Source organism: Corylus avellana, chromosome 1, assembly GCF_965113065.1.
Source record: "Corylus avellana chromosome 1, dhCorAvel1.hap1.2, whole genome shotgun sequence".
NCBI lineage: Eukaryota > Viridiplantae > Streptophyta > Magnoliopsida > Fagales > Betulaceae > Corylus > Corylus avellana.
Window position 1 is genome coordinate 23,430,580 of NC_142490.1, and position 10,794 is coordinate 23,441,373.

A 10,794-nucleotide genomic window follows, 5' to 3' on the forward strand; every position below is an offset into this window, starting at 1 on the left:
TAAGTAACGTTATATCCTATACAATTATTCTATCATTATTTTATTAGGTTAATGTGACATTTTCAATTCATCATTAGCTCTTTGTGCTATGAAATTTGCTCAACATCTAAATTGGTTGCATATATAGTGCAAAATATTAATAATAATTGTTCTTATTTCTTTACGGTGGTTCCCCTTTTTGCAACTTTAGCTGTGGCTTATATAGGCAAATCCATGGAGGATGACCATAGAATAGTTTTTTAATTTTTGTTTTTTTGTTTTTTTTGTTTTTGTTTTTTTTTTTTTTTTTTATTTGAAAGATAAAGACTTGCACAATATATGCTGAGATCAAGATAATCTGCTTATGGAAAATAAATAAAATATATAGATTATATAACAAATAAGGTATAAATAAGATAAATAAATAATTTGAAGCCTACCAAAGGTAACAAATGATCAAACAAATGTCCAAAATCCCACCAAACAATATATGATCAAGCAAATGTCAGAAATACCACCAAACACTAAATTCATAGTCCTCATTGTAATCACGGGGAAGACGCAAGTGTTTAATCTGTTGAGCACATCTTGTTCCCAAATCCCCTGCCAGAATGACATTGAAACATAGCCGTAGGTCAAGTGATTCAAGGTGAGGACAACTATCAAGGATGGCCAGCAAACCGTCGTTAGTGAGCATATTTCCAACAAGCTGGAGGTGCGCAATTCACTCATGTTCTCTGCAATAGCAACGGCCTCCTCATCATTCTCTTCTTCATACCTCTGCCCCTGGCTGTTGAATTTGATTGATTTCAAAAGAGGGCAACAGCGGCCCACAGCTTTCAGAGCTTCTTTTGACAATGGATAGAATGAAATGGAAAGCTCCTCTAATAATGGAAGTTTTGCTGCCGCTTGACTCAACCCCTTGTCTGAAATGCCATTGCAATGCACAAGCCGAAGGCGTTTGAGCTGACTTGAACAGTTAAATACCACGAAATTTAGTTTATCCGGACCTCTATCAAACACATTGTACAACAAAGAGGCGCATAATTCAAATCAAATCCGACCAAAAAATAATAATAATAAATAAATAAATACCTCTCAGCGATGTGCCTGAGGAGATCGTCGTTGACGAAATACTCAACGTACGTTGGTATCGACCAACTGGCCGCAGCTGCGATCGACGGCGTCGCGGCACATCTGCCGGAGCTTGGGGAACTCCCAGTAGTTGCCGGAGTTGCGCATGTCGATGTCGCGCCAAATCGACGGGTCCTTGCAGAGGTTGTACCACGGGGAGCACACCATCTGCGCGCTCTTCAGGATATCGATGGAGCCCAGTCTCAGCAGAATCGACGCCGTCACGTCCCGGGGCAGCTCCAGCCATCTGCGGAACTCGTCAACGGGGTCAGGAGGAGGAGGGTCCATCGCTAGATTTTCTCGAAAAAGGCTTTGGGGTGTGTTTGTGTTGTGTGGGGTTTTTATTTATTAGCCTTGTGTTTATCAATAATAATTAATAAATTATTTGATTTAAATTCTTGTACAAAGTTTGGAGATAATTTATAATCATTAAAAAAATCCATGATTATAACCAATTAATTCAAAACACAGGTAGATAGATAGACTTGTTTGAGTGAGCCGAGAATTTCCAAAATACAGGGACTGTATTATAGTATCAATATTCAACTTCATTTCACTCATTAGAAAATGCCATTAAATAATATAAACAGTCATAAGAGCATCTCCAGCAATGTAGCTAAGAGAGAGATATTAGCTACATTTAGCTATTTTTGCCATTTTTTTTCTCCAACAGAATAGCTTCATAATAGCTATTAGATCATTTCCAAAAGGTATTCTACCTAGTCAAGAAGCACAATTCTCTATTTTAGCTACTCATTTTTTAATACCAACTCTAACAAATTATTTATTTCATTCTCTATTTTTTTTAAATATTATTTTTTAATCTTTCTTTCTTTATTTTTTTTTTTTCACTTTTCTCTCTCTCTCTCTCACTCTTCTCTCTCAATCCAAACCCAAACCTTCTATTACCAGCTATTTCCTCTTAACCCAAACCCCTCCATAGCCAGCTCTACAATTAGCTCTCTCTCTCTCTGTGCCTCTTCCCTCTCAACCCAAACCCAAACCTCTCATGACCAGCTATTTCCTCTTAACCCAAACTCAACCCAAACTCAACCCAAACTCTCCATGGCCAGCTCTGCAATTAGCTCTCTCTCTCACTCTCGCTTTGCTATTCAATTTTTTTTTAGGAGATTTTAATGATTCAAAAGACTTGAATTTGTATCATAAATTTATGAACAGAGAAGAGAGAAGAGAGAGAAACGTTGAGGAAGAGAGAGAAAATAATGTGAAAATAATACTATATTCAACAATCTAGTGTGCTACAGTGAATAGCAATATGCAGTTATTCACTGTAGCAGTTAAGATATAATAATAGCTAATATGAAGCTATTCTTTTGAAGCAAAAAAAAGGGCAAAAATAGCTAAATGTAACTAATATCTCCCTTTTAGCTACACTGCTGGAGATGCTCTAAAAGAGTGAGTAGTTAAAAAAGAGAAAAATATACTTTTGGTTATTTTGGTGAGTAAAATTTGGTGGGATTGTTAATAATGATTGTTTGTTATTATTTTTATTTTGAGAAAAAAAAAAACAAAAAAAACAAAAATTTAACAAACGAAACCTTTCTTTCTTTTTTTTTCTTAAGCTTCTAGATCAAAAAAAAAAAAAAAAAAAAAAAATTCTAAGTTTATTTATACTTAAAAATTTGGTGTTCTTGTTTTGTTTTTGTTTTTGTTTTTTTTTTTTTTTTTGGCAAAACATAATCTAAATTCTAACTAGACTTTCTAATTACTGAAACTTTTCATATTTAATTAAACAAGGTGTTAATTGGTTTTGTAGGATCTTAAATAAAAAAAAAAAAAAAAAAAAAAGAATTATAGTGGAAGCAAAGAGAAATAAAAGACAAACAATTTTGAGGTGGTTTGGTGCCATCTGTCAAACACCTACTTTTGCCATTGTAAATGGTCCAAAGACTAACTAGGGAGTTTGTAGCAAGAATGTGACTATTTACTTTTGAATAATCAGAGAAATTCAATGCAAACTCAAACAAGTCTATCTATCATTTTCCTGTGTTTTGAATTAATTGGTTAAATTGAAGATGTCTTATATCTTAGCGTGGAACATGGTCTTATTGAAGATGTCCCCCATTGCATTTCTGATATTATTTCTATTGAGCGTTGTGCTTAAGTTATTTCTAATAATAGTTTCGCTCATGTCACTTAAAAATAAAAAAATAAAAATACAAACCTTTAAGCCAATTATTTTGTTGTGAATTTTTGTGGAAGCCTCGCTTGAACTACTACGCGTTTTGAGAAGATCTCCTAAATTTTAAAATCTCTCAATTTAACCCTTGAATGTTCAATTTCAATCAATTTACCCCCCTCTGTAAGATTTTAAACGTAAATGACGTACCCATAACTTTTTTTTTATAAAATTTCAAATTTACTCTTGATTTCAATTTTTTTTTAAAAAAAAAAAATCGAAGGATAATTTGGTCTTTTGAGATATTTTTGTTAGAAGTTAATGGCTAAAACTAACAAAGAGGGTAAATTGATTGAAATTAAAAGTTTAAGGATGTAAATTGAAAGTTTTTAAATTTTAAGGGGTCTTTTCAAAACTAAGGTAGTTTTTTATTTAGTTTTGGTTTATCGGCTTGATGGAACTTTGTCTAAACTCTAAATTTGAAGGAAATATGGTGGAATATGATAATTATTGAGCGTTAAATATTGGATTGAGAGAAATAATAAATGCTGATTTGATAAAAATTTTAACTATTGATTTAAGATTTAAAAAATCGTACATTATACAATTCCCTAAATCCCTTAAGATAAGTTTGGTTGGATCATTTTAAGCAAAAGATTTACGGATTAATAGTAAAGAGAAAGGTTGACTTTACTTAAAGTCCACGCATGGTAATAGTTAGCAAAAGTAATACTTTTGCCGGCGCTTTTTTTTTTCTTCAAACTCAATTGTTTTCAGCAAATAATTTCGTGAAAACAATATTATAGTGCTCTTATCCTAGTAATTAGAGATATGGTCTAAAGAATTGTAGATATGGTAAGAGTTATTAGTAAGAGTTATCTCTACGTGAGAATGCAAGTAGTAATATTTTATTAGGATATTTAGGAGTTAAGTGATAATGTTCTATAAGTTATAGACATCTATCACCTTACGACTATTTATATTATTTAATGACATTTGCTAATAAATGAAATGAAGTTGAAAATTGATACTATAATATAGTTTCTGTATTTTGAGAGTTCTCGACTCACTCAAACAAGTCTATTTATCATTTTCTTGTGTTTTTTTTTTTTTGACATGTCCGCACAAGGAGGGGGAGGGGGATTCGAACTAGTGACCTCCGCTTCATTAAGCGTGGTCCCAGCCGATTGAGCTACCTCTTGGGGACCATTTTCTTGTGTTTTGAAATAATTAGTTATCATCATGGAATTTGTTAATGATTATAACTTATCGACAAAACTTTGTACAAGAATTTAAATCAAATAATTTATTAATTATTAATTATTATTGATAAACAAGAGGCTAATAAATAAAAACCCCACACAACACAAACACACCCCAAAGCGTTTTCGAGAAAATCTAGCGATGGACCTTCCTCCTCCTGATCCCGCTGACGAGTTCCGCAGCTGGCTGGAGCTTCCTCTGGACGTGACGGCGTCGATTCTGCTGAGACTGGGCGCCATCGATATCCTGAAGAGCGCGCAGATGGTGTGCTCCACGTGGTTCAACCTTTGCAAGGACCCGTCGATGTGGCGCGCCATCGACATGCGCAACTCCGGCAACAACAGGGAGATCTGCAAGCTCCGGAAGATGTGCCGCGACGCCGTCGATCGCAGCTGCGGCCAGTTGTTCGATATCAACGTTGAGTACTTCGTCAACGACGATCTCCTCAGGCACATCGCTGACAGGTTTTTGTTTTTGTTTTTTTTTTTGTTCGGATTTGATTTGAATTATGTGCCTGAAATTAATTTTTAATGGTGATCTTTGTTGTACGATGTGTTTGATAGAGGTCCAGATAAACTAAATTTTTTCTTGCCCTTACGTGGTATTTTAACAGTTCAAGTCAGCTCAAACGCCTTCGGCTTGTGTATTGCAATGGCATTTCAGCCGAGGGATTGAGTCAAGCGGCTGCAAAACTTCCATTACTAGAGGAGCTTTCCATTTCAAACTGTCCATCGTCACATGAAGCTCTCAAAGCTGTGGGCCGCAGTTGCCCTCTTTTGAAATCACTCAAATTCGACCGCCGGATGGTGTGGTATGACGAGTATGCTGAGTATGAAGATTATGCAGATTATGCATTTGCTATTGCAGAGAACATGAGTGAATTGCGCCACCTCCAGCCTTTTACAAATATGCTCACTAACGACACCTTGCAGGCCATCCTTGATGGTTGTCCTCACCTTGAATCGCTTGACCTACGCCGATGTTCGAATCTCACTCTGGCAGGGGATTTGGGAAGAAGATGTGCTCAACAGATTAAACACTTGCGTCTTCCCTGTGCTTCCACTTATTATGACCGTGAATTTACTGTCCGGTGGGTTTTCGGACATTTGCTTCATTTTTTTTTTTTTGTTTTCCTATTCACATAAAGGAACGGGAACTCCATCATTTGTCTGATAAGTATATTTTGAATTCTCAGGTGGCAGGAATTTCTACGAAACAGTGATTTTAATCTATGGTGATAATATATTTTTTCTTTTGAAATGGAGAGAATCAACTCCATTGTCCGCAAATGCCTCACTCTATGGTAGCATTGCATTGCATTTGAAGAAGCCTTTTGAGGGGAAAAAATGGTAGGCTTCTTCAAATGATTTATTATCTTATTTATACCTTATTTGTTATATAATCTATATATTTATTTATTTTCCATAAGCAGATTATCTTGATCTCGGCATATATTGTGCAAGTCTTTATCTTTTTTTTTTCTTAAAAAAAAAATAATAATAATAATAATAAAACTATTCTATGGTAATCCTCCATGGGTTTGCCTATATAAGCCATAGCTAAAGTTGCAAAAAGGGAACCGCGGAAGATGCTAAAGAAATAAGAACAATTATTATTAATATTTCTCACCATGCAACCAATTTAGATGTTAAGCAAATTTCTTAGCACAAAGAGCATAGTTAAACAATGCAGAAATAGGCCAAATTTATTTTAAAAGAAATGACTTTTTGGTAGAGTGAAAAATTAATCTTGGAAGGCTTATCCTACAAAAAAAATTTAATTTAAAAGAAATTTTAAATTTTTGGGGAGATGTATGCAACTAGTTTTGCGTGCTTTAATCAACTATCTGATGAGTAATGTTATATTCCACAACATTATCTCACTATATATGTTGACATGAATTGTCAATTTATCTTTCTTTTAACAATGTATAATCTAATAGTGAATTGATGTAATAAAATAGTGATAGAATAATTGTATAGTATATAGCTTTACTTATGTTTAATATTTGAGACAAGTCTAAATTGTTTCCAAATTTCATGTGAGTAAATTATATAAAATATTTAAGAAAAAAAAAATTCCCCTTTCTTTTCACGTCAATCAACTACATTTGCCTCAAGTAAAAACCAATTCAATATTTTCTATTATAAGTTGTTTGGGAGTTAAAAACTTAGAAAGGAGTCTTCAAATCAAATTTTCTTTCACATGTAGAACTCCAACGGTTTCAATCCTTGAAGCCAATTATTTTGTTGTGAATCTTTTCTAAGATTTTTTTTTTACTATTTTTTTTTTATGGGTTTTGCTTTCTTGGCATAAAAATGATATTTAGTAAACTCTCATACGATAACCATCTATAATGATGTGGTAGTAAATATTAGCTATTGATTTTGTCTTTTAACAAGTCTTCGTTAATCTAAAAGTTGATTTTCAGTGTCACATTATCATAGTTGTATAATAGTCGTATGAGAGTCTACTAAATAGCATTACTCTTGCCGACATGATGCAACTTTGTCTCTGTTGAAATAATTACAAGGCGAAAATTTGAGCGAAAGCAATATAGAGAAAGAACACAAAGAATTTTCAAGTGATTCGGTGTTAGACACCTACATTTACCATTCGAAATACACATAAGGACTACATTGTGCTAATTAACTTGATTTGTCCACAATACAAAGGATCATATTTATAGGGTAGTGAATAAGTACAAGTATGGTAATCAAATCCACTAATTTGATTACAATCTCAATATTTTATTACAATCAACCCTTAAATAGAGAATATTCAATATCAACCCAATTACGGAATATGCATATTCTAACAGTCTCAACTCTAATCCTAAAATGAGAAATGATATTTAATAGAGAATATTACCATATCAACCCAATTACGGAATATGCATAAAATATATAATATTTTCTATATATTCTAGGGGTTTCAAGGCGATTACGATTAGCGGTTATTGGCAATAACCGCTAACCGTAACCGCCTTAGCGGTTAGTAAATTTCACTAACCGGCGGTTAGCAGTTAGCGGTTAATGAAGTAGATAACCGCCCGCTAACCGCTTTTTCAAAATTGGGCTTTTTTGGGACTTTTTGAGCTTTTTTGGCCTTTTTGGGCTTCCTTTTTTGGGCTTTTTTGAGCCTTTTTAGGCTTTTTTTTACCCTAATTTTTTTTTTTTTGGTATTTTTAGTGTCTTCTTGAGCCCAATTGCTATAAAAAGAGCCCATATTGAAAAATAAAAAATATTTGACCCAAAATTTACATTTACTTGTACTTTAAAAAAATTTCCTTAAATATATATTAAATCATAACCGGTTAACTTTTTTTTAAAAAAAAAAAAAAAAACAACATATAAAAAAAAAAAAAATTCAACACAACATATAAAAAAAAAAAAAAAAAAAAAAAAAAATTCAGAATTCAGACAACTATCACAACATATAAAAAAAGCATATAAAAAAAGTTTAACACAAAGCATATAAAATAAGTTCAAATAAAACATTAAATGATGGCAAATAAAACATTAAAACTTCATCAATTCTCTCATTTGGTCCTCTAGCAAATCCTGTAGACATCAAAAGAAGAAAAGTTATAAACTTAAACATAATAATATTAAGGCACAAGCATGTACACATATCAAAACGTGCTTAATATAATTGTATTGTAATTAAAATACTATGACAATTCAAAAAATGATAACCTTCGTTACTAACAAACCTCTAGGCAAAAGATGAAGCAACACTTGAACTTGAAGGTTGAGTCACATATATGAATAAATAATTAGAATAAATTAATAAATAATGAAAACTAAATGAAGTTGCAAATAACTAATTTGCAACCGTTGGATTTGGAAAAATAATTAAATTTTAAATATTAACGGTTTGATTCGTTTTACCAAAAGCTTATCCCATGTGGCTGTCTCTACTTAGATCTGGTGTGCTTGTTCAATATGATCCATTGATTATATATACGTTTTCAACATTTAATATTACTCATTAAATTAGATCAAACAAGGCAAGCTTACGGTGTCTCTGTTACACCATATACATACTTCTTAGTAAATGCTTGATAGCTGTCCTCCATATACATATTTGAATTGAACTTAATATCTAATGGTAAATGGTAATGTTCAAACTCCTAAATCCTAAATTCCTAAAGTATCTAATAATACTTTAATTAAATTGTAGTTATAAGTAATATATTGTTTAATTCAATTTAATCAATTGTGATTGTGATTATACATGAATCATATGATTAACTTGTAGACTTACTTATGAGTTATGTCATATTATATATGTATTATTTATTATTATATAATCATATAATTTAATGATCAAGTCATAATGTGATATAATCATATCAATTATAGTGATAATATATAAATTACTAAAATTATAATGATAATACATTAATACTTAAATTTTGTTTATAAGTAACACCTTGGTCATTGTTTAATCCAATGTCAATTACTTAATTTGATATTATATGAATCATATCATCATTTTACATTAATAATATGATTCACTTGAAGTCTTGAATAAAGTATTTGAATTGTCATTGAATCATATGATTAAGTATTGATATTATACATTTATATTATTCATATGCATATGTAGACTTATAACATATATAGACTTATAAGTTTATAACATACATTGGAAATAAGTCTTTAGATATTTAATTGTTGTATTAGTATAGTGGATAGGTGTTATTTTGGTCACAACAAAATAAAATAGTCACCATTAGTCTCACCTTCATGCTTCTTTACCCTTTTTCTTATTCCTTTATTTTCCTTAAAAAAGGCAATTACTTTCATTATAATATCCATTTAATAAATAAACAATGTTCTACAATTAAATATAGAGTACAAGACTTAGAAGATAATAAGATAATTATATAATGTTTACTTAAATAAAGAAAATAATGAGGAGGAGGCTTCCTCAAGTTTTGTTACTTTTTTGAGATAAAATATTAGCAAGAAAGAATGCATGGATTTGATTTTTGGTCATAGCTAAATGACAATCCTTTTGAATGTTGGTTTGGTTGTAACTCTCTTCCTATAACCGAATATAACTGCTATTTAGTATTCTTCCATCATTGGAGGAAAAGCGGTCAAACCCTAGAAAGAGAGTAGCGCAAGGAGAGCATAGCAAAGTGGGGGGAAGGAGTTACGACTCCCTCCTCCCCGCCTCCTTTCTCCTTCCCCCCCATTTTTCCCGCCTCCACTGCAGATCGACCAGGGCGCATGTGTCAATGGTCCTCGGGGTGCATTCTAGTGGCGCGTGAGGGTGAGTTAGGTTTTTGTTATTGTATTTTCATTGTTTTTAAATAAGAATGTATTCTCTCTAGATCTGTTTTTAATAGAGATCTATGGGGTGAAATTTTATTCGTTTTCTTAATTTTTGTTTTCACGAATCCTTAAGAATAATGGAATTGGTTTTCGGTTGGCCTTTTGTTTCCTTATGATTCATTTTCTGGGAGCAAACCATACACCGAAGACAAAGAAGTTATCAGGCATAAATAAAAATTCTCACTGTAGTAGAGGCAACAAAGGGGACTGCAATTGATAAGGGCGAAACTAGCATTTGGAGTTTGGGGGGGGGGGGGGCAAAATTAAAAAATTTAGGGGTAAAATTCTAATTTTCAACAAAATTTAAAAAAATTATGGGAAAACATGGTCCTTTGGGGGTGGGCTCCTAAGGGGCCATGAAGTTGGCGATTGATAAAGCTAGTAGAGATAGAAAAAGCAAGGGAATCTCAATGACTTGACAGCTAATAGAGATGTGATTTGTCGAAATTTGCTGTAAATTTAAAACTGATTGGAACGGTGACTTTTCGTAGATATTGTCCTACAATAGCGTGAGAGGCTTGTATATGTCATTGATAATATTTGAATTATGAAAATTCCAAATTGTATAAAAAAAAATTAAAAGATGAGAATAAAAAATGAGGTTTGATACGGGCACAACACAAACCCAACTCATAGCTAACTTCTCTCCTACGTATAAAAAAAAATTGAATTTTAAACTAAACAAATTGTTTTTTTTCCCAAATTTTCAGAATCTCAAAATTCTCTCTATCAATTTTTTTTATTTAAATGACACGTAGAAAAAAAGTTGGTCATAAGTTGAATTTATGTTGTGACGTTAACATTTTCCATAAAAAATTACGAGAGAATACAAACAAGCCTTTCTCATAAATGAAATATTGTTTTATTGTCCTATTTGATGTTGTTGGTTTTACGGGGCTAAAGCAGCGACAGGAGGTAGTAGGGATTTTG

General features: G+C 32.2%; 2 pseudogenes; one reads left to right on the plus strand and one right to left on the minus strand.

The window, feature by feature from the left end:
* Nucleotides 1–484: 484 nt before the first annotated feature.
* On the minus strand, nucleotides 485–1,407 carry LOC148588135 (putative F-box/LRR-repeat protein 23 pseudogene; annotated as a pseudogene).
* Nucleotides 1,408–4,645: 3,238 nt separating this feature from the next.
* Nucleotides 4,646–5,754, plus strand: LOC132169497 (putative F-box/LRR-repeat protein 23 pseudogene; annotated as a pseudogene).
* The last annotated feature ends 5,040 nt before the right edge of the window (nucleotides 5,755–10,794 follow it).